General features: G+C 39.4%; 1 long non-coding RNA gene and 1 pseudogene across 2 annotated transcripts in view; one reads left to right on the top strand and one right to left on the bottom strand.

Moving 5' to 3' along the window:
* LOC143669163 (uncharacterized) overlaps window positions 1-25836 on the top strand; it is a 209256-nt gene that overhangs the window by 169973 nt on the left and 13447 nt on the right. The window lies entirely within an intron of this gene.
* Window positions 9943-11171, bottom strand: LOC143669146 (BRO1 domain-containing protein BROX-like; annotated as a pseudogene).

Raw genomic sequence — 25836 nt, 5'->3', positions numbered from 1 at the left:
GTAGCTCAAAAATTTTCTGATTTTCAGTATTTCAAGTGCTCGGATAGACTCTTGTTGACTTATCTTTATGTGCACCTGGCTCCTACCAGGACAGCGGACCTTCAATGGATATTTGTTACCATTGAAGTAACAAATATCCATTGTGGCCCTCAAGGGGTACTCACAGTGATTGTCTTAGAAGCTTTCTGGTTTCATATTGGCATGGGCCATGACATGCCTCTCCAGGTTAAAGTCGAGTGGCAGGTGAGGCAGTGACCAACACCTCCTCCGAATTCCTGTGTAGCAGGAGAGTCCAACTGCCACTTTGCAAAAACTGTGAAGCCATGGTAATGGAGTTAATAAATTTTCCTTGCATTTTTGAGTGGATGTGGGATATTTCACTTCCTGTCCAAACTGCTATACACTGTGGGGCCATGCAACAGCTGCTTTATATCAACGCATGGCCAAATGCTAGCAGGAGTGAAGTTAGGTGTGCCACCATGATAAAGGGGGGCAACTTTTGAAGGTGGTATAGACTCATAGTCTCCACTCACAGGCGGTCTGGGCACAGATGTCTAAGACCAGTATGTTAAAGTGTCAGAGCAGGAAGGGCCTAGAAACACCCTCCCAGTTTTACAGGTGAGACACTGAAGTCCTATAGGATGGTGAGAGCAGCTTATTACCTGGTAACCCCTTGTCACATACTGCTTTCCTAGCTTTTTTTTTATTGTGAAATATAACATATGTACAAAAAAGCAATAAATTTCCAACTACATTTTAACAAGTAGTTATAGAACAGCTTTTAAAGTTTGGCATGGGTTCCAGTTCCACGATTTTTTGATTTTTCTTCTAGCTGCTCCGAGACACTGGAGACCAGCAGAAATATCAATACAAGGATTCAGCAGTCGCATTCATCTGTTAAATCCTATGTTCTCTTTATACTCCTTCTCTTTAACATGTATACATAAAAGCAATAAATTTCAAAGTACATTGCCACAATTAGTTGTAGAACAGACTTCAGGGTTTAGCATAGGTTACAATTCCATAATTTTAAGTTTTTACTTCTGGCTGCTCTAAGGTACTGGAGACAAAGAAATATCAGTATAATGATTCAGCACTCATTTGTTAAACCTTATGTTCTCTAACTCCTCCTTCTCCTTTGCTCTTTTTCCCAATCTTTAGGGATATTTGGACTATGCTCATTCTAACCTTTTTATGTTGGGAGGGGTGTCGATAATATGGGATAGGGGGATGGAACTAGTTGATGTTCTGGAGAGGCTAGCCTCTCTGGGTTTAGGACTTATCTGGCTTAGAACCTATCTGGAGGTTATAGATTTCTGGAAAGTTAATCATAGTACATGGAACTTTTGTAGAATCTCAGATAGTGCCCTAGGTGTTCTTTAGGGTTGGCAGGAATGGTTTTGAGAAACAATGCTAAATAGCAACATCTAAGTGAAGCTTGCATAAGAGTAGCCTTCACAATAATCTTTCGATTCTGTTTGAACTATCTCAGCCACTGATACCTTATTTTGTTATAATTCCACCCCATATCAGTCAAATTTATACTAAATGAATGTGTGTATGGGTATGTGCATATATAGATATAGATGTAGATATAGAGATGCACACGCACACAGTTTTGGAGAGCTAGTTATTAAAACATTTGCCAGTGCACCACTGTATATACATATTAGTATTTTTTTTTCCTGAGAGTAAGTTGCAGATATATTGTCCATGTCCCCTGAATACTTCAGAATGTATTTTGTAAAATTTAAGGACATTTTCATAACAATCGCAGTCAGTGACCAAAAACCAGGAAATTAACATTAATATGATAAAATTACCTAATCTACTGATCTTATTAAAAACTTGCCAATTGTCCTAATAATTTCTTTTTTTTCTCCAGTATGCAGTCTCGGAATCACTTACTGCATTAAATTCTCATGCTGTCTTATATCCTTTAATCTGGAACAGCTTATTATTTATTTTGTATTACTCTAGTAGTTTTAAACAGTACAGGAAGTTTCTGTTATAGAATGTCCTTTAATTTGGATTTGGATTTATCATGCTTAGATTCAGGTTTTGCATTTTTGGCAGGAAAAACCACAGAAGTGATGTATCTTTTTTTAATGTATTCTATCAGGAGGCATCTGGTGTCAGTTTTTCTCATTATAGGTGATAAATTTTAATCACTTTATTGAGGTATTTGTCTACCAGGTTTCTCTACTCTAAAGTTATTAGTTTTCCCTATGTAACTAATAAGTATCTTGTGGGAAGATAATTTGAGACTACACATGTATTCTGTTTCTCAACAAACTCTCATCCACTAGTTTTAGCCTACATGGGTGATTCCTGAATGTGTTGATTATTACCACAATAATTGTCAAATGCTTCTTATCTTTTTTTTTTATTGGAGCAGTTATAGGTTTACAGCAGCATCATGCAGAAAGTACAGAGTTTCTATATATTCCCTTTACACACACAGTTTTCCCTATTACTAATATTTTGCATTAGTGTGGGACCATCATTATAATCAGTGAAACAATATTATTATAATTATGCTATTAACTTCAGTCCACTGAAGGTCCACTCTTTGTATTTACAGTTCAATTGGTTAGCGTGTATGTGATACCATATACAACCTAAAATTTCTACTTTAATCCATTTTTGAATATGCAATTCAATGCTGTTAATATGCTAAGTTGTATCCTCTGTCACCACCATTCCTTGCCAAAAGTTTTCCATCACCCCAAGCAGAAACTCCACACCAACTAAGCATTAACTTTTCTCATTCTCCACTTCACAACCCCTGGAAATTTCTCACTTACTTTCTGCCACTAGGAATTTGGTTGTTCTAAATATTTCATATAAGTGAAATTACACAATATCTGTCCATCCGGCTTGTTTCACTCAACTTCTGTTGATGTTGTAGCATGCTTTAGAACGCCATTCCTTTTTAGAAAATGGACAATTGGGTTGCTTCCACCTTTTGGTAATTACGAATAATGCTGTTGTATTTGCTAGGATTCTCTATAGAAACAGAATCAGTAGAGATATCTGTAAATATAAAATTTATTAAAATGTCTCACATAACCGTGGGCATGTAGAGTCCAAGGTCTATAGGGCAGGCCGTGAACTGGCAACTCCAATGAAGTTCCTCAACAAACTCTCAGGAGAGGCTGGCTGACTGAAGCAGGAAAAGTGATTGTCTCTTTTAAATCCTCCTTAAAAGCCTTCTGGTGATTAGATTAAGCGTCGTTCATTGTTGAAGACATGCCCCATAGTGGATGCCACCAACATGGTCATGATTTAAGTCCATGAAATATCCTCATAGCAAAAGACAGGCAAACACTCACCCAGCCAGACAACCATACACCACCACCTGGCCAAGTTGACACAAGAACCTGACCATGACATCTGCTATGATCACTTGTGTGCAAATATCGTTTGAGTCCCTGCTTTCAATTCGATTTTCAATTCTTAAAAGGGGAACTGCTGGGTTAATATGGCAATTCTATACTTAATTTTCTGAGGAATCACCAAAATGTTTTCTATAGGGGCTGCACCATTTTACGTTCCCACCAACGTTGTAAGAGGGTTCCTATTTCTCCACATCCTCTCTGACAAGTGTTGTTTTATGTTTTTTTCTAGTAGCAGCCATCCTAGTGTGTGTGAGATGGTATCTCATTGTGGTTTTGATTTGCATTTCCCTGCTGGCTAATGACTTTGAGCATCTTCTCACATATTTATTGGCCATCTGTATATCTTCATTGGAGAAATGTCTATTCACATGCTTTTCCTATTTTTTTTTTTTCTCAGTAGTAGGGGTTCTTTATATTTTCTGGGCATTAAACCTTTATCAGATATATGGTTTCCAAATATTTATTCCCATTCTGTGGATTGTCTTACTACTTTCTTAGTTAAATCCTTTAAAGAGTTTTAGATTTTGATGTTGTCCCATTTATCTATTTTTCCTTTCATGGCTTGTGCTTGTGCTGCAACATCTAAGAAAGTACCCATCTAACCCAAGGCCCTGCGTTTTATTCACATTTATGAATAAATGCCACATTTGTTGGCCTTCTCCTGTTAGGATGAGCTTTCCCGCCTTCCCTGAGTTATCCATTTGCTAACTCCTGGCTTAGGCTTCAGTTTCCAGTGCTGGATAGGGTCAACTGAACCTAGGTTCCTACTGTGAAGTGCAAGATTAAAATTCAGAGTAAAGGCTTATGAATTAGAAAGAACTAGGGGCTAAGTCCAGGCCACTTCATTTAAAAGTTAGAATTGTAGTAAGTGTGCCAGGCTCTATGTTTTTTACATTATTTTAAGTATGCACTATCATGTGAAATAGACCAGCAGAGGAGGGTGTCTTCCTAGGCTAGTGGTCTGCACATTTGGGTGTATGTCAGAACAATTAACACAGTTTTCACATGTATGTTCCTTTGGGCTCCATGTGCTGCAACAGAATCTCAGGGGTGGATTAGGGTTATCCGTACTTTTTTAAAAAAAACTATTTATTCTTTATTGATCTATTTTATATATTCACATACCATGTAGTCATCCAAAGTGTACAATCAATCGTTCACAATATCCTCATATACCTGTGCATTTATCATCACAAATGACTTTTTTCTTTTTTGTGAAAAATAACTTATATCCAAAAAGCAGTACATTTCAAAGTGCATTGCAAAAATCAGCTGTAGGACAGATTTCAGAGTCTGGGTTACAATGCCACCATTTTAGATTTTTACTTCCAGCTGCTCTTAAGTACTGGATGCTAAAAGAAATATCAATATAATGATTCAGGAGTCATACTCATTTGTTAAACCCTCCCTTCTCTGTATAACTTCACCATCAACTTTGATCTTTATTCCACTCTTTAGTGGTATTTGGGCTATGCCCATTATAGCTTTTTCATGTTGGGTAAGATGGGATAGGGAGATGGAACTAGTTGATGTTCTAGAGAGGCTGGCCCTTCTGCGTTTCAGGATTTATCTGGTCCAGGGACCTGTCTAGAGGTTGTAGGTTTCTGGCAAGTTACCCTAGTGCATGGAACCTTTGTAGAATCTTATATAATGCCCTAGGTGTTCTTTAGGATTGGCAGGAATGGTTTTGGTTCAGGTTTGGCAAGTCATGGTAGGTAGCAATGTCTAACTGAAGCTTGTGTTAAAAGAGTGACCTCCAGAGTAGACTTTCAACTTTATTTCAACTCTCTCAGCCACTGATACCTTATTTGTTACACTTCTTTTCCTCCTTTTGGTCAGGATGGCATTGTTGATCCCATGGTGCCAGGGAGACTTTCACCTCTGGATGTCATGTCCCATGGAGGGGGGAGCGCAATGGTTTCACTTGCAGGGTTGGGCTTAAGAGAGGCCACATCTGAGCCACAAAAGAGGTCCACAGGAAGTAACTCTCAGGCCTACCTATAGGTACGCTAAGCTTCTTTGCTATATACATAAGGTTCGCAAGAGCAAGCCTCAAGAACAAGGGTGATTTGGGTGTCCCTAATGTTCTGTATAGTATTAGTGGTTTCCCTGGTGGTAAATATAGTTCCGTATTTTTTCTCCCATCTCTCAAGGGACTTTGCCAATACTTTTTGATCATCTGCTTAATACACTCTGGGATGTATCCAGGCGTTACATTAAGCTATATGGGATTAAAGGCCTTCCTTCTTATTCTGGGCTCCCTGTGTTTGGATTGTTTAAATGATCTTATTTAAAGATAATAATCCAACTTATTTGAGTTAGATTATGTACTGCAGAAAATTTATGTTCTGGAAAAAATACTTCCCTTCGTCTGGTCTCAAAGAGTAGATGAAGTGCTAAACATGCTTCTTTTTAAGAAGCATTTTCCAGCAGTTTCAGATGAAGCCAGGTGAGGGATGGCCACAGGTGGAGAATGGAGATTCTCAGGAGAATTACCATCATAAAAAAATAAGACTGATCTCTAATTACTATACAGATTTTATGTGAATAGTGGTTCTAAAGAGTTTGCAATATTTTAAAAGTTAATAAGTAGTTAAAATACTTTTCCCTGAGCCCTTTCTCTAATCTTAATTGCCACTGCTGAGCTTCCTATCAAACTATTTTTTCATGCATTGTGCAAAAACAAACTTCAGAAAAGCCTCTGCTGGGCTGTCACCAAATACCAATTATTGTACTCTCAATTAAAGAGTCAAAAAAGTGTTGTGGAAATTCAAGTCCATTACCATTTATTCATAGGGATAAATAACTCAATCATAACAATATCTTTGGTGGATTAAATGTGTTTAAACAAATAGTTAACTATAATACTAGGGGATTAGTATTTTTGGAGAGCTCTATTTTTGGTAGAGCTTTAACTCATATTCTTATGATAATCCCTGCTTTTCCGTGGCAGTGGATGACTTTATTTGCTTTGGAAATAGTCTTTCAATATGTTGCATTTTAACAATGTAGCTGCAGTTCAGAATATGAAATTCTGTTTGTAATACAAAAGTCTATTGGGTAAACTTGGGAAATGGCAAAGTAATTGCTGGCAATTTGCTGTAGACTTAAGATAGAGAGTCTGAATACATCAATCTAGTTGTGATGCAGGGGTCTAAGTTATTTTTTAATAAAAATAAATTTATCTGTTGTTAGGAAAAATTATCTAATACTTTTAATGTCATCCCAGAACATTTTATAACAAGCCCATCCAAGGATTATTTAATTTCTAGGGAATGTACTTTTGTTTGAATTAGTATTTACTATTGATTAAGGCTCAGATGCCTGAAGTAAGGAGTTAATTTATGCACTTTGGTTCACTAGAGGCACAAGTGAATTGTCCTTGGTAGGGAAGAGAACCCATTGCTTATAGTTTTATTGTCCGTCAGGTCATGATGGTAGTTTGCAGATATATGTACCCAAGAAAAATGTATTCTTAAATCTGAACAGTTCCTGTGGGCATGAACTCATTGTAAGTAGCACCTTTTTCTTTTTCCTGGTAAAATTACTTTTTTTTTTGCATGGCAGGCACTGGTATTCGAACTTGGGTCTCTGGCATGGCAGGCAAGAATTCTGCCTGCTGAGCCACTGTGGCCCACCCCAAGTAAAATTACTTTTTATTTCCATAAATAAAAAGATGACATTATTAGATGCATGCAACAGTTATCACAAATAGTTACATCTCTCTATACTATAATCTTCATGCAACTTCTTTGTATTTATTAAAACCCCAGAATTTTCAGTGTCATTTCAGAGAATATTATATAATGGGATATTTTAGTCACATGGTGTCACCTTGGCTGAGTCAATAGGATATTTATTATCTGCCATGTCATAGGTGCCAATCATTGATTTAAAGTAATACCAGTATTATTGACTTTTACAGAAGCACTGAACACATTATATGTTTCAATTTTATATATGGTACTATAATCCACAAAAATGTCAATTGTGAAAATTTAGTAACTTTACTAAGAACTAGTACCTAAGATAAATATGTTCTATAGGTAGAGCAATAAGCTGGAAGCAAATACTGTTTGAAGTTGTGTCAGTAAATGGCGTACAGCAAACAAATCAATGATTTTATTAAAGTACTGCACAAAATACAGTGAAATGGAATAAAATATTTTTTATAGAAAATCAAATAAAATTAAATGTATGCTTAGTAATTACTTATTCTGGAAAATGCTGTTTCAGATTTTAAATGTGACACTGCCAGGAGGAATTAGCATTTATATATATATATATATATATATATAAGTATTTTTTCTTTTTCTTTTTCTGTTTGGAATCTCTCAGCCATTGACATTTAATTTGTCTCATTTCACTCTTCCCCCTTTTGGTCAAGGTTTTCTCAATCCCTTGATGCTGGGTCTCAGCTCATTCTAGGATTTCTGTTCCATGTTGCCAGGAAGGTCCACACCCCTGGGAGTCATGTCCCACTTAGACAGGGGGAGGGCAGTGAGTTTGCTTATTGTGTTGGCGGAGAGAGAGGCCACATCTGAGCAACAAAAGAGGTTCTCTTGGGGGTGACTCTTAGGCCTAATTTTAAGTAGGTTTAAGTTATCCTTTGTGGGGTTAAGTTTCATATGAACAAACCCCAGGATTGGGGGCTCAGCCTATTGCTTTGGTTGTCCCCACTACTTGTGAGAATATCAAGAAATCTCCACTTGGGGAAGTTGAATTTTCCTACTTTCTCACCATTCCCCCAAGGGGACTTTGCAAATATTTTTTTATTCACTGTTCAGATCACTCTGGGATTTATTGGTGCATCACTCTGGACAAACCTACAAAATCTTATGCCCTACTCAAGGTTCCTTGTACTTACGGTGTTCAGTGAAGCTGTCCACATAAGTTATATTAGGAGCTGCACTAGTCAAAATATAAATTTTTTAACAAAAAAAAACCATTTTTTTGTTTTAGAGCATTTCTATATATTAAAACAAAACCTCAGGGTGGGTCACGGTGGCTCAGCAGGCAGAGTTCTTTCCTGCCATCCCAGAGACCTGGGTTCGATTCCCAATGCCTGCCCATGCAAAAAAAAAAAAAAAAAAAAAAGCCTCAATGATTCTATGTAGCCTAAGGAGTGTAAACTATGATATGTGGTTTCAATAACCATTTATTTGAACACAATATTGATTCAGATAGGCATAATCTATTCCTTATAATTACTTGCATATTCTGATATCGACCCTTTGTGCAGATTTTTCTCAGGATGATGTTATTTATTTCTCATAGAGTTGCTGTGTACAGAATGCCTAGCACATAGTAAGCTCTCAACATTCAGACTACTATTTCAACTATTTTTATTAAGTGAACATATGTCTCATTTATAATAGGAAAATTGAAGTCCCCAGAGATCATACAGATGTGTGACTTTTGTAAAGTATTTTGCATCTCCTATTTCTTAAGTTTGTATACGAACTAAACTAATTCTGTTTTAACCATTACAATCTATGTTTAAGATCATACTGTATCTGTGTTTGTTCTCTAAGTGTTTGCTACAGTCTTTGGCCTAAAGCAATACAATTCTGACAGGATATGTGTATTAGAAAACCATATTAAAAAGCATGTATAAAAACAATGTGCACTGAAATTGGCTAACAAAGCCGTTTTACTCCGACTTCTTTTAAAGAGATGTAGAGAGCCATCAGTGTAATTCAGGACAACGTAACTCATTTAAATTTAAAGATTTTTCTTTCTATCCTGCAGCATCTGACTTCAAAATTTTTATTCTGTCTTCTCGCATACAGAAACACTAGGAGCTGTGATAAATTTCTGTGCTGTAAGTAAAAACAGCATTAAAAAAAAAGGTACTTGTAAAAATCACTGTAGGTTTATTTAGACCAAAATGAAGCACAGGGTTACCCGAATAGGAATAAGTCCTTATATGTGTTCAACATACCTATAAATACTGATTTTCCAGTAAATTATATGTTCTAATATATGTAAGCGATTTGGTATGAGTGATTTTCTGATCTTTAACCACAAGTGACTTTTTTCCAACAGAAACGATAAATGACTCAAAACGTAACAAGTTTGTGCTACAATTAACATAATGGTGAGGGGGCAAAACATCTCTGTTAAAAACTGATTCCTGTCATTCTTCTGGTATCAAAAACGTGCAAAGAAAAGAAACTTTTTCCTTGTGAGGATAGAAAAAATATCTGAAACCACATGATTCAGATTTATGATTTAAGATATCAACCAGATACTACCCAGAATTCAAAAAAGACCCAACTCTTAAATATACCCTTTAGAGCATAAATAAAGTCTTTCGAATGTTGTCCTGATTGAAAAGGAGAGCCTGGAAACAAAGCATGAAACATCTCTACTATATTAAAAATCAAGAACAGATAAACTGAAAGCAGATTGCCTCTGAATATAAGAAATGATTTTATTGTCTTCAGAGAAATCATTTTAAGGAATCTGAAATGATGTTCCATAGTTTTATCTTCTTTACTAGTACAGAAATTTGAAGTGCACATGGTATCTATGTATTTTAGGAGATGTAAACTCCAGTGTCCTTTTGAGGTTTGATTTCTGATTCTTTCACAGGTTTTACTTCCTCCGATTTGGGTTTGGTACTATCACCAAGTATCACCTTGGACTCTTGGTGAGGTCAAATGCAGCCCAGGTTTCTGATGTCCAGTGCACCCTTATAGTAGGAAATTTTAAAGGTCCAGGCCGTACAAGACCATAATTCGTTCCAGTCGTGGGACTTCTGTTGGAATTTTTTAAAACTAAATAGATGTGTTTCTTCTCTGACATTTTTCTAGGGTATTCTTCACAAGCCCTCCAAGTTTCCTACAGAGCAAGTGTCCTGACGCTTTGACTGTTTACCCAGATCCTTTGGTTTCTCCATATCTTTTGCATAATGCTTCTGCCTTTGCATAAAATTTTTCTGCTTCTTGGAGAGACCTGATCTCTAACCACATTTATTATTAGCCCACTAGTCTGACCGTGGTAACAGTGAGCATAACTAGTGTAGCAACACATTTTCAAATGAAGATTTTTTTTTTCCTTTTCACAGAGAATGCATGCTCCAAGCTGGATAAAGTATGATCAGCATTTTGATAGAAATTGGCTGTTTCATATGCCACTGCAGCAATTAATCCTGGAGCAGGTTTTAGTTCAATTGCTTGAGCAATTGTTGCTTCTTGAACTTCAGTCTGACACTGGATAATATAGGCTTCTAAGAGCTGTACCTCTAAATCCCTTCCCTTTTCTGCAGGTGTAATAAGCTACAGGATATGATTTTCCTTTAAATGTTTAAGAATCTCAGCTGCAATTTTTAAGCTTGGATGAACTTCTTTTGCTTCATCTTCTCTCATGTTTCCAGCCAGTCTTGAAACATATTTGGTATACTATAAAGCAATATTAAGTCCCATGGAAATTAATCAAAAAACAACATCCTTCTGGGAACTTGGAAATCAGTCCTGATAATGTATCAGTCCACCTGAAATTTTGAATATATTGTAACTTGCCTTCTTGAGTAGATTCAGTCCATGAATTTATGAACCCTTGTAAAAGTGAAAAATAAGAATCTGCTGCATTCTTCCTCATTTCTGGACTACAGCTCAAAGCAGTGAACAGTGCAAGTAATTGTGCCCTGGATGCTTTCAAATCATTGGAAATTTTTTGAGCATCAGGGCCAGCAGCCACACCATACTAGCTGAAAGAGACAGGAGCTGTGGTTTTTAGTGGGTTCAGATGAAACCAATGGGTCATTTTCCCCAGATGTTGCCAGAGTTTTCAGAGCTTGTACAGCAGTCCTCCTGAGGGAAGAAGGACAATGCCCAAGCTCACGAGCAAGAAAAAGAGGGAGTTGGGAAACAGGGGCTACCCGACTACAACAACAGGAAACCAGGCTAGAGCCAGTCCAGAGTCATGTGCTCAGGGTGGCCATGACAGCTACGGAGGCAAGACACATGTACCTCTTAGAGGTGGAGGTTGCCCTATTGTCCCAGGCCCCTAAGAACACTTCACTCATCAGCTCTTGCTTCCTTCTCCTCCATGGGCTTTCCTCTTGTGTGGAAGTCCCTCCCCAGAGAGGAAAGAAGAGTTGGCCAGGCCTTCCATACTGAGGAAGATGCCTCCATAGAAATTGTCACTGCTGTGGGGAGTAGGGTGGTCCAACCTGTAAGTAGGACCTTTTTTTTTACATATGTGTATGTAAATATATTTATTCTTTTCTTTTTTTAATTGTTTAATTTTTTTTAACATAAGAACATATAAACACAAACATCCTTACCGTATGATCATTCCATTCTTGATATATAATTGAAAACTCACAATATCGTCAACATGATAATTTCTTAGAACATTTGCATCAATTCAGAAAAAGAAGTAAAAAGAAGAAAGAAAGAAACTCATACATACCATATCCCTTACCCCTCCCTCTCATTGACTGCCAATATTTCCATCTACCCAATATATTTTAGCCTTTGTTTTCCCTAATTTTTTCTAACCCCGTTATCACTCCCTTTCATTGATCACTGGCATTTCAATCTACTAAATTTATTTTACATTTGTTCCCCCTATTATTTATTTATTTTTAATCCATATATTTTACTCATCTGTCCATACCGTAGATGAAAGGAGCATCAGACACAAGATTTTCACAATAACACACAATTTCACAATTGTGAAAGCTTTATCATTATACAACATTCTTCAAGAAACATGGCTACTGGAACACAGCTCTAAATTTTCAGGCACTTCCCTCCAGCCTTTCCAATATACCTTAACTAAAAAGGTGACAGCTATGTAATGCGTAAGAATAACCTCCAGGATAACCTCTTGACTCTGAAATCTCTCAGCCATTGACACTTAATTTGTCTCATTTAGCTCTTCCCCCTTTTGGTTGAGAAGGTTTTCTCAATCCCTTGGTGCTGAGTCCCAGCTCATTCTAGGATTTCTGTCCCAAGTTGCCAGGAAGGTCCACACCCCTGGGAGTCATGTCCCATGTAGAGAGGGGGAGGGGAGGGAGTGTGCTTGTTGTGTTGGCTGAGAGAGAGAGAGGCCAATAAGTAGGACCTTTTGATGAGGTTACTTGAGTTAAGAGATGAGAATTGTGAGAGATGAGTGAAATTCAGACAGAGAGAGAGAGAGAGAAAGCCACAGGAAGAAAGAAGCTGAAATTCAATGGAACCCGGAAGAGAAGGGAAAGGCCAGGAGATGCCACCGTGTGATGGAGGAGGCAAGGACTGCTGGCAGGCAGCCCAAGATATCAGTTTTGGGGAAGAAAGCATTGCCTTGATGATGTCTTGATTTGGACTTTCTTTTAGCCTCAAAACCATGAACAAGTAAATTCATATTGTTTGACCTGACCCATTACATGGTCTTTGCTTGAGCAGTCTACAAATCTAAAGCAGTCATTAACCAATTTGGTCTCTAACACAGAAAAGTTATTTCAGCATGCCTTTCTTGACTGGCCACATAAATGTAAGCTCCTCGAATTTTCCTCTGAACCAGCTTTACCATTCCTCCTGATCCCCCATGTATGAATTATATACATTTTTGATATATGCTTTATATGTGTAAAAGTTTCAGGTTTTAATTTTTTTGAAAATTATCTCTATTTCCTTATCTCTTTGTCTAGCATACATCTATCTTTGTTCATTTCTTCTTCATGAATTCAAAGTTCACCTTTTTTTTGTATGCAGTATGGTGGGGGTCACATTTCATTCTTTTTTCCATGTGACTATCCCATTATTGCAACAGCGTTTGTTAGAAAAAAATTTGGGGGGGAAAGTACAGGGGTCGGTTATCAAACCCAGGTCTCCCACATGACCGGCGAGAATTCTACCACTGAACTAACCTTGTAACCCCCACCTTGTTGTTTTTGTACACAACTGCAAAAGTGACATTTGGCCCTACATTTCAATCTATTTTCTAATTGCATTTGTCGATCATGTGAGGTCAATATTTGTCTTTTGCATATGAAGATAGTTTTTCAGACTAACTACTAGTAAGATATTCCGTTTACTTAAAAAATGATTTTTTGTTCATGCTATATGTGCCTGCAACAGGGGACCTTAAAGCAGGTGGCTCATGTCACTGCTTTCTTCTGGAGCCTTCACCGCCTGGTGTGAGAGCAAGATATACAGACATGTTTTGGGGGTGTGTCAGAGAGTCGCATCGGGTGTATAACCCAGGGCCACCCTTCATTGCAGGGAAGTGCACAGAATCATGGGCGGAACTTTCTCTAGTCATTCTCGGGATGAATAGCACAAAATTCAGACGGCAGCAAAGTGCCTGAATTTGGGCTTTGAAGCCACGTAGATGTGGAATGAAATGGGCCCCTCTACTTACTAGCTGTACCATCCTGCAAGTTGGTTCTGCTTCCCCAGCCTCAGTTTCCACATGTGTTCAATGAGCATAATGGTGGTACCTATATATAGGATTGCTGTGAAGTTGAAATGGGATAAAGTATAGAAAGAGCCTTTGCTCGGAACCTGGCCCAGAGTAAATTTGCTTCCATCTTTCACTGATGTCTTATCTTTGACTCACCCAACCTTTCCAGCCCTGCTATGGCCCTTTGGACCCTCATACACCAATCCTGCTTTTTCTGCTCAATCTTACGATCATTCTCTGGAGGTTCAGTAATGACTGAGAGCGAAATATCTAATCTGAGATAGTTGATTGAAGACACAGCCCTCCTAAAGGCTTCTGCTTGTTTAGGCCTGATCTGCTGTGGCTAAGCAGATTATTCAACTTCTGATGTGTGCTTATGTCTTTGGATCATAAGTTCATGTAAAGTAAAGATTGCCTCTTATTTCCTTGCCATCACAGTGCCTCGTGCCTAAGAGGACAGTGTGTCTAATGGGGAGGGCCTGGGTTTTAAGAGTCAGAAAAAGCTGGGCTCAAATCCAGCTCAGCTATTTGCCGACCACATTGGCTTGGACAAGTTGCTGAACCTCTGAGCTTCAATTTCCACATTTTCAAAATAGGGCTCCTATTACCTATTTTACAGGACTCTTGGTATTTTGACAATATCCTGCTGGCTCAGATCTAAGACATAACTAGGCCAGCATTTAGCATTAGAAGGCGCAACAATCATAGGGCTGCTTGTGCGCTTTGTGTAGATAACACCTCTCTAACCGCCATGGAATGTTGAGCCACTCTTAGATGGTGCTCAGCTCCGTGTTCTGATTTGCATGGGGCCCATGGGTTCCTTGGGAAAGAACATGAACTCCATTGACAACCAGTGTTCAGAAATAAACAGACACAGCTGATGCACTGTGGGGCAAGGCAAGCAATCAAAGTTAGGCTGCAGAAGGGGCAAATGATGACTATTGCTAAGAACCGGCCAGACTCTAAACAATTCTCATGCATCAAACCTTTTGATCTTCCCACTCCCTATGAAGAAGCCCTTTTTTTTGAACTGGGAAACTGAGGCAAAGAGAATTAAAGTAACTTGCCCCAGTTTGCACAGCTAATAAGCAGCAATTGGAATTTAGAGCCAAGGGATCTGGAGCCCCTGCTCTTAACTACCATCCCATATGGCAGTAATTGAACTCAAGCCCCTGCTGGTATGCCAGCACACCCTGGCCAGGCAAGGCAGTGGGAAAAATAGAGCTCTTTGTTATTAGAATCCTAATGAACTCTCCCAGGGAAAAGTTTCTCAGAGTTGGGTGGCAAAAATGAAGTCACCGGAGTGCCAGAGGCTGGTTCTCTGTGTTAAAAGAGCTGGAGGCTGGGGAAAGTAGAGACTTCCACTACTGGCTGGAGGCAGAGGTTGGCATGCAGGGAGTGTGAGGATCCCTGCAAGCAGCAAAGGTTTTTTTTTTTTTTTTTTTTGAGGGGGGTGCATGGGCCGGGAATCAAACATGGGCCTGCAGCATGACAAGTGAGCATTGTACCACTGAATCACCCCGAAAACAACAAAGTTGCACAGGAAACCAGGACTTCTGTGGTCAGGGGCAGATCAGGTGGCCCCAGTAGAGTGTTGGCTAGGGTATTAAAGTTCTGTAGATTCTGGTATGGGAGGGCCTGGCAAGGAATAGCAGATCTCTTTCCCTCCTTTACAAACTTTTGTATGGAAGAACAAAAGGAGCAGCAAAAGGCATATGTCATAAGCATCTCGTTCAATACATAGAACCCAACCCATGACCAAGTTCAAGAATCAAACCTACCCAGCACCCTACAAGGACACGTTTTGCCCCTTCCTGTCCTCCTTCCCCAAGGACACCACTATCCTAGCATCTAAGGCCTTGGATTTGTTTTTTCCATTTCTGATCTTTATATAAATGGGATTGTTCTATGTATTTTCTTTGGTACCTGACTTCTTTTGCCCAATGCTATGTTTGTGACATCTGTCCATATTGTTGGAGAAATGCGTGGCCCTCAACTCTCATTGTGGCTTAGCATAAACATACCACACCATTGTCATCTGTTCTACTATTCATGTGCTTTGGGGTAGTTTCCAGTTTGTCCTCATTCATGATTTTGGAATGAGGACAAATTCTTAAAGTAATTGCCTTAGAACCCACAACAAGAGATTCTCAGAAATCTGAGAAGGGGACCCCAGGAAAGCACAGGCAAGGACCAAGGGCATTGGAATTACAGTCAAACCAAATTTACAGTTTGACTGTAAATTTTAAAGGTGAAGGCTGGTCGATACACGAAGTTTCAGGACTTGTCTCTGAAAAGCCTGAGTCATTGCTTCAGGTTAGGAAGGCAGAACCAGGACTCTTGGGAAAGAGGGATTTCCCCACCTGCCCTCCTGCCCCACAAAGATGTGCAGATGTGGATGGGGGATTCGTTGGTTTATAGCAAAGTTTTTGAAGGACTGAGTGGTAGAGAGTGGCAGGTGGCCTTTGGATCACTTGGAATCAGCATCTGGAATATTCTAGAACTCTTCATTCTCAGTTGGGATTTTCCTCTCCGATGGCTTTCTTCACAAAGCTGGAGGCAGGGCTGCAGGTGGCTCTCGCATCTCAATCAAACTACCAGAGATGGACAACAACCTGAACCTTCTTCCTTCAGGTTCCCCAAATCTAGGGAAAGACCCTGATTGGTCTGGTTGGGCCTTAAACTTCCATTTGCGTTAGGAGAGTGAATGGCAGGGGGTTCTTAAATGGGCAGCTTCCTGTAGAACTGTCTTTTGTCAGGGAGGAATAGTTCCACCAAAGAAGGAGAGAAGTGTTTTCAGAAGAAAAGGATGCCAGACAGTACTCACACTGTATCAGTTAAGATGCCTTGGGTTGCAAGGAACACATTTTTTCCTTTTATTTATTTATTTGCATGGGCAGGCACTGGAAATCAAACCTGGGTCTCCAGCATGGCAAGTGAGAACTCTGCCTGCTGAGCCACCCTGACCCACCCTAGAAACACATTTTTATTGTTGTACATTTAAAAAAAGGATTTTTTTTATTGGTAACATGTATACGACATAGAATCTCCCATATTAACCACACTCAAGTATACAATTCAGTGATATTAATTACATTCACACTCTTATGATACCCTTACCACCATCCCTTGCCAAAACTTCTCCATCATCTCAAATAGAAACTCTATATCTATTAAGCATTGACTCCCCATTCCTCTTCCCTTCAGGAGGGGGATTATATATCCTTTTGTGTCTGACTCATTTCACTCAACATGATGACTTCAAGGTTGAATGTGACAAATCTTAACTTGAACTAATTCAAATAGTAAAGGCTATTTGTTGCCTCATGTAACTGTAAAGTCCAAAGTAGGTCCTATCTTCAGGAGCATTTTGATCAAGGTTCAAGCTGCTTTTCTCTGTGGTGTCATTCTGTTGGACCTGCCCAGATCGCTGTGTTGGGTTTCATTTTCAGGCTGACTTCAGAACAAGAAATATTCATGTCATCAGCAAAAATCCTGAGATCCATTATAATTGGACTGGGCTAGGTCACAAACCTAACTCCATATAATTGTTTTGTGGTTAGGCTGTTGAAATTGGCTTTTTTTAGGTCACTTGTTCTACCTCTAGTGCCATCTAGAGCTGCCTTCCCTGGAAGAAGAATGGAAGCTAGATTTGGGGAGGCAAACAACCAACAAAGGACCCAATGACAGTATGAAATTTGGACTAAAGTCTATTTACTCCTCAAGATCATAGTCATTTGAGTAGAATTCCTCTCAGTCATTAAGAAGGTGTTTTTATTATCTATTGCTGCAATATAAGCCATCCCAAAACCTAGTGGTTCAAATTAATAACAAATTATCATTTCTTACTTTTCTGCAATCTGGTCTGTGCTCAGCTGGGCAGTTATTCTGTTCTACCTGGCATTGGCTGGGCCTGGAAATTCCAAGATGGCATTTTCCCTCACACATCTGGTGCCCCAGCTGGGATGGTTGGAAGGGCTGGAAGGCCTGGGTGCTGATTAGCATCTCTCTCCATGTGGGCTTGTCAGCAGGCTAGATGGACCTCTTTACATGGTGGCCCAGGGCTCCAAGAATGAACATTCCGGAAGAACTGCAAAGGATCAGCCTCTTCTCACGTCTTCTTTGCCAGTTTTCATTGACCAAGCACATCACTTGGTCCAGACACCCATAGTCTACCCAAGAGACACTGAAGACTTCTACCCAAGAGAGTAAGTACCAGGAGGCACAGGTTATTGGAGGCCACCTGATCTAACCACCACTGTAGCAGACTTTTGTCCCCTTTCACCAATGTAGAAGATATTCTATCATTAGCCAAGGAGCAGAAACCTTTTTTTTTTCACTCACCTGTTTTTTTTTTTTTTTTTTTAATGCAGGAAATTACTGTTCCTAATTAGTCCAATCAAGAATGCAGTGTCCCAACAGAGGATCATGAATTGGGAGGTGTGGCCGCAGGGCCTTCGCCCAGCAGGGTCTGCTGGCAGCTCTGTACTTAATGGTATCAGCGGTTTCCATTACAACCTGACTTTCACAATATAAATTGTCCCAGATGCACACTTTGGAGTATGGAGTTTTATTTTTATTTGATTTTATTTTTTAAACACAGGCTGAACTTTAAGTTGGTTGACTTGGGTTTTTCCCCTGTAGGTTTTATTTCTGCGGGCTTTACTTGTTTAAAGCCGCAGTAGGACGCCACGCACTTCATCATCTTTTTAGACACCCAAAGCATATGTTTTACTTCAGGCATTCTGCTGGGAAAAAAAAAACAAAACACAGGAGAGACTATCAGAGGGAAGGCCATTTGTAACCCACCCAGTGGTCTCATATAAGGTTATAGTGTGCTGTTCAGAAAATAAATGTCTAATCTTTGCTTTCCCAAGGCACCTGAGGGTCTATCTGATTTTCACTGGTTATGGATATCCCTTCTCTTCTTTTGGCAGTGATGGCAATTTTTAAATTGAAGTCTGTTTCCCATAAAGTTTATCTTCCTTATTCTGTTTCTATCCTTCCCTCCTTCTAGTAAAAATTAGTTTGAATATATTCAAGTTTCTAAACCCTTGGGTTAAAATTTGTCAAGCCCACCATTTTTTTGTGTGTGTGCATGTGTGTCTTTGTGTGTGTGTGTGCATTTTCTTTCCTCGATGAGCACTGGGATATGGCACAGTTATTTGGGCTGTGTATGCTGGAGGGAATCCAAGCTGCTTTCATGCTCTGGGGTGCCACCCTCTTTTCTCCACTCTCTAAGAAAGAGAGATTTTCAGTCTTGCAAATATATCCAGTGCATTTTGATCTAATTTTTTCTGCCCCCAAGAGGACACTTACCCAGATAAAAGGTGCCCTTTAAAAGTCCAATATTCTTAATGTTATATAAACTTTTTTTTTTAGAGGGGATGTGAGAGTATTTGTCTGTATTTTCTTTTTCCCTTCAAGGAACATGGCTCAACAGTTATTTTAATTCAACTCAACTTCTTTCCACAACTGTTTTAAGTTTAATACTTTATTGTCTCTCTTCTCTCATTTCCAGTATCAGTCTGAGTTATCCTCTGGATCTTTTGCCTTCTAGCTTGGCATTTTTGGGGGAATTTATTCAATCGATGTGTCCTCCCCACTTCATATGTGTACTATGTGTGTGTGTGTATTTTCACTCTCGTTTTATGGCTCATAAATAAGAAAAAATATCTCAGAGAATGGCATTTTTGGTGCCTCTCAGTGATAAATGTTTTGAAGTCAAACGATACTCCTTCTGGTTAGATTTCTAGACTATTTGCTAACATTAAGTCAAATTTCCACCCTGCAAGGTACAGTCTAGAATGTCAAAATTGGCTATCAGTTTCATTTTTTTTTGAGACACTGAAACCTAGAAAATGTCATTAAAATACCTATAACCTTTGGCATCGCTGGGTCTGTAGAATGGGTTCCCACATGTTCATTGAGGACTGAATCTACAGCAAACCATGAGCTACTACGGTTGCCACATGTTCATTGAGGACTGAAACTACAGCAACCCATGAGCTACTATGGTTCCCACATGTTCATTGAGGACTGAATCTACAGCAACCCATGAGCTACTACCAACCTCAATGAAGCTGTTTCTGGTTCAGTGCAGTTGTTGCAATTGAGAGCCGTTTGCGAGGAGAAGATAGCATGATGATGTTGGATGATTTAGGACCCTTGCTACTTCACTGGGACAGAGCAACAGACTGTTAGATCAGCCACATGCAACTATGGCATGTACTCTTCCAGGGCTGAAAGGAAACTTGAGCTATTGAGTCTATTCTCCTTTAGTGAATGACTCTTTCTAGCTAGAGGAGACTCTTAATCGTTTCTATGAATGATTTCCAACTCTGCTTGGGTTTAACCATCCCTTTGTAGGAGGCACTTCCATATGTCTAAGTCAAATTCAATGCATCAGTTGATTAAACCTCCAACCTGGGCTATCTTTGTAATGGTTAGGGGCAAGTTTTATCCAACAAGGATTTTAAGACCCAGAATCTGGGAATTAAGCCTGGGAGATGGGGCTTACTGAGTAGCAAAATCATTGCTTTACATGGTAGCACAGGTTATTCTGGGGTGCTGGTGTGGACCTTTCTGAGGGAGCATCAAAGCCTGGAAATCCCCCTTTTTGGGCTTTCCTTGGACCTGGGGATTGGTAGAGTTGGCAACTGTCCTCCAAGGATTTGTATCCCCACTGAATAGTGCAGAGTGGTGCTTTCCCAGCCCATCGAGTTCTGGCTAATGGAAAAGTGATCAAACCACTTCCTAACCTAGTCTCCAAACCCTCCTGCATGATCTTGTATGTACTTTCTTTCCCTAAGGATGCTAGCTGCTGTCAACTCCCAGGACCAGGCCATAGCCTTGCCAGCTGGGTCCATAAATGACCATGCGAACCGAGTTCTCCTCCTCTACCCCCCTCCTCCCATCTCTTACATCTCCTGCCATAGGCTTCTGACAATTGGGCTTTATGCAAAGGAAATTTAAAATGTCTATATTGTATTAAGCCCCAGAGATTTTGGGCTGTATTTGTTATGACAGATACATTAGCAAAACTAATAAGGAGGGGATTCCTTTTCCTTCAAGGGCTGCTGGCCAATACCTCTACCTTGGGCACATCTCCACAAGGAATAACTAAAGGATCCTGAGAATCCATACTTGCTAAGATCTATGCTTGGTTGTTCTATTCTTTTCAGACTTGCTAAAGCTTGTAAAGAGAAATGATTTATATCCTTGTGTTTGATTTCTGCTTTCCCCTGAACCAAGTCCTTGTTGTTTCATACCTGGGCCCGAGACAAAATTGCTTTTTGATGACTAGTTGATGTTCCCTATATAAGTGACAAGCATTTATTAAGCCCCTGTTATCTGTCTAGCCCTGAGCTGGGACTGAGAGAGAGCGCAGAGAAGAACAGAGTCTCACACTCTTCCGAAGGATTTTATAAATTAAATAGAGGGGGAGAAGATTCAAACAAAAATCACTAGAGAATAATGTGACACCATATATTAGCAGATTCTATAGTAGTTCAGAGAAGGTAAAGAGTAGTGTGGCCTGGGGTTGGTTAGAGAAGGTTACTAGTAGATAGAAGGGTGCTATTTGGTTTTGAAAGGAATCTGGGCATCAGCACATACTGAATAAGAATGGCCAAGTCTTATAAAACCCTGCCCACCACACACACACACACACACACACACATAAAACCCTGCCCACCACACACACACACACACACACACATATACAACTGTTCTCTTCTCTTTGGAGCAGAGTGATTGGCTTTGGCCAAGCAAAGATGAGGCTCAGTGATGAATGGGTGATTTGGAGAGAGCCAGAAGGAGTGGAAAAGTCATTGGGATTTGCGCTCCCTGTTTCACAGGGCTTCTGCCTGAGGGTGGAAAATGAGATTCAGCGGGAATAGCCAATGGGTTGGCTTTCCCTTGTTCCAGGCCTCTGCAGTACCCAGTACACAACACATATGCCCCTTCACCAGTGGTGGGCTAGAGCTGACTCACACTGACATAAAAGAATCCACTGACAAATTTTCAGAAATTTTGTGAGCTGGTTGTTAAACACAACAATTCTTTAAAATTAAACCAGAGAGATACATAAATATAGACTATTAGGGCAAATGTTCAAATTTGTGGATTTGGGTATTGGGAGGAGAGGGGTTGGAATTTGCTGTGTGGTTTTGTATGGTTTTGCTACTGTCCTGTAATTTGAAATTATTTCAAAATGAAAACTGAAAGAAAAAAAAACACTTTGGCATTTTCACAAAAAGTTGAGCATAGCATATGACTGGCAATTTCACTTCTAGGTAGCTATCCCAAAGAATTGAAAGCAGGGACTTGAATAGATGTTCACAATAGCCAAAAGTAGAAACAACCCAAGTGTCCATCAACAGGTGAATGGATGAAGAAAAATGTGGTCTATCCACACAATGAAATATTATTCAACCATAAAAAATAAAGAAATTCTGATACATGCGACAACACGAATGAGTTTAGAAGATATCATGTTCACCAAAATGAGACAGACATGAAAGGACAGATATTGTATAATTTCACTTAAATGAAATACTTAGAATAACCAAATTCCTAGAGACAGATATAAATTAGAAATTCCAAGGGCTATGGGATAGGGGATGGGGAGTTAATGCTTAATGGGTGTAGAGTTACTGTTTGGGGTGATGGACAAGTTTGGGTAATGGATGGGGTTAAGGATAGCACGTAATTTGGAATGTAATTAACATGGCTAAAGTGCATACTTACAAGAAGTCAAAATGTGATAATTTATGTTTTTATTTATTTAAAAATTTGGTTTTCATTGCAACAATAAAAACTAACAAACCATATAAACCTTATATGGTTGCATTTTTCTATCCTTTGTGCGCTAGGGATTATTTATCTTTATTACAGCTCTGTGGTGGAAATGCAACATCATGGTGTGTTGCTTGCTTTACTTCTCTTCCCCACTACATTTTTCCAGTAATTTCATGTTGGTAGCTTGAAATCAGCCACAGTGGGTTGATTTGTAAGTAAATGCTACAAATCAAGATTTAATTTATTGTTTTGTTGATTGTCTAGATTAGGGGTTGGCAAACGAAGGTTTATAGGCCAAATCTGTCCCCCGCCTGTTTTTGTAAAAGTTTCAACAGAAGACAGCTATAGTCATTCCTTTAAGTGTTTTCTATGGCTGCTCTCATACTACATTGGCAGAGTTGAGCAATTCCAACAGACATTGTGTGGTCTACAACGTCAAAATATTTACTCTCTGGCCCTTTACAGTCAAAGTTGCTCACCCCTGGTCTAGACTTAAGAAAGTGAGACAAGTTAATAATACTGAGAAAACTTTGAAGTGTGTTGGTTTGTAGCCATTACGTTGTGAATAGCATAAAGAAATTGAGGAAAAGATTCTTCTAGTATTTGAAAATTGTCTGATTTTGTAAGCAGTTGCTCATATCACTGATGAATGAGTGAAGTTCTCATATATATATATTCATTATTTTGCTTTTCTCTTTTACATAAATGAAAATGCCGACCAACGTTCGTGTTGGAAGCATACTTTATTGTCAGTTGCAATCATAGGTTGGCTACACATGCAAGAGTTTGTCAGGTATCAATGGAACAATCCCATTCCCAGGTATAAGCCCAAAAGAAAACAGAGACTCAAAAAGATACTTGTATACCAGTGTTCTCAGCAGCATTATTCACAGTAGTCAAAAGGTGGAAATAACCCAAGTGTCCATCAAAGATGAATAGATAAACAAAATGTAGAATATACATACAATGGAATACTATTCAGCCACAAAAGGGGGTGAAGTTCTGACAAATGCTACAACATGAATAAATTTTGAAAACATACTAAGTGAAATAAGCCAGACAAATAAGGACCACTATTGTATGATTGCACTTCTATGAGACATTTGAAATAGGCAAATTTGTAGGGACTGAAAGTAGATTAGAGGTTATCAGGGGTTGGGGAGAATGGGGTGTTATTACTGAATGGGTACAGAGTTTCTGTTTGGGGTGATGAAAACTTTTGGAAATAGTGGTAGGAGTTGCTCAACATTGTGAATGTAGTTAATACCAGTGAATTGTACCCTCAAAAATGGTTGAACTGGCAAAAAAAATTTTTTAATAATTTTTTTACTGACAAAATTAACATACAAACATTTTTAACATGCAAATATTCCATGCATGGTGTACAATCAGTGGCTCACAATATCATCATATAGTTGTTTACTCATCACTATGATCATTTTTTTTTAACATTTGCATCATTCCAGAAAAAGAAATGAAAAAGAAAAAACTCATACATTCCATACCCTTACCCCTCCCTCTCATTGACCACTAGCATTTCTATCTACCCAATTTATTTTAACCTCTGTTCCCCCTATTATTTGACTACCAAGTTTTTAGTAAAATTTTTTCATTCCCCATCCCCAATCCATACTATAGTAATCTATATTTTAGATTCTAACTCTATTATAAACTGACAAATTTTATGTCAAATGTAAACAAGAATAAATTTTAAGAAAAAGAAAACAATCAATGGAAATATCCATTCTGCAAGAATCAGTTGACTATATGGAATTTACCATATTGTGTTGGTTGTATATGAGTAAAGTTTATAATAAATCTATATGTATATGTGTGTGTTTGTATATCTATGCATGTATTTGCTCCCTGGAAGAGCCAGCTGTTAAACATTTGTGAGTACACCACTTCTCCCAACCTCCAAACAGTACCCACAGCTGTACAGAGTGCATTGTTTCATGTGTCTGTTGCAAGAAGGCTTTGGCCTTGGCTGGGGGTCACCTCTGTGTACGGTTGGCTTGGCTGAGATAGCATTGTTGGTGGGAACAACTGCAGGCAAAAAGTCCAGTGGCCTGGTCTCTGGAGGGGCCCAAGGAGCCAGGCCTGACCGAGATGATGCACCAGGTCAGGGAGCAGCAAGTGCCAGGTTCTCCCTGGTGACTGATGAATGGGCTTGACTGCAACTCTGTGTTTGGACCTCTTCCCACCAACGTTAGAATTTCTTAAGCCAGGGAGGGACAGGGTGAAAGCACTGATTTACAAAGACAGATTTGCTAATAGTGTAATGGACAAATTGAATGGGAGAACCTTGGGATCGGTTGTAATCAGGGATTTAGGAAACTGGGTCTCAGGCAATCAATGGCTCTGCCCTAAGCATGCTTTCTAGCATTGGTGAGGAAGACTTGCAAAGTATTAAGAAACAGGATCCTTGCTTCATTGTCAAGTTCTCAGTGGAACTCCAGAGTCTAAAAAAACAAACAAAAAAATAGAAGAGCAATTCTAGGAAGCTTTGCCATTGTAAATGGCGGTTATATGTTTTTTTACCATCCAACTGCTGCTTTCTAGATACCTGTTAGAAATGAAGAGACCATTTCTCAGTAACTTTGTCTTGACAACAAGTGCTATGGATGGAGGGCCTGCCTTTAAAAATCAAGATTATCTGTGCATTTGCCTCATGTTGGGATAGGCTTTGGGGCTCTTGGAGAGTATATTGAAGTAGGGCCTCCCATGGAAAACTCAGTTCCCCCCCAGCAGAGCACTGCAACCCCTGCCTGGCCTACCGCTTGCCCCACCGTGGCCTATATCCTCTGCTAGGGCACCCACTGGATCGGTTTCCCCACAGTGTAGCAGAAGCCCAGTAGCTGGGTGTCACCAACTCCCTTCCCACCCAACAAGGTGATGTCCCTGTTCAGCAACTTGTCAGAACCTGCTTGCCTCCATCCTCAACCTCTTGCTTAATGGCCCATATATATATATATTTTTTTTGTGGGGGGGTTGCATGTCTCTGGAATCGAACCCAGGTCTCCCGCATGAATGGCGAGCATCTATCACTAAACCACGCGTGCACCCAATGGCCCAGGTTTGATCTCAGGCCATAGGAACCCTGATTTGATGCTCTGACATGCAGCCCCCAGTGTCATTTTGCTGACTTTCTGCTGAATTGGGCCCAGTACTGGCTGCCAGGCTACTCCTTGCTCTTGATGAAGAGTCTGTGTGGGAGGGACAGGTATGTCCCTGA

Source organism: Tamandua tetradactyla, chromosome 25, assembly GCF_023851605.1.
Source record: "Tamandua tetradactyla isolate mTamTet1 chromosome 25, mTamTet1.pri, whole genome shotgun sequence".
NCBI lineage: Eukaryota > Metazoa > Chordata > Mammalia > Pilosa > Myrmecophagidae > Tamandua > Tamandua tetradactyla.
This window is presented reverse-complemented; position numbering and strand designations above follow the sequence as displayed.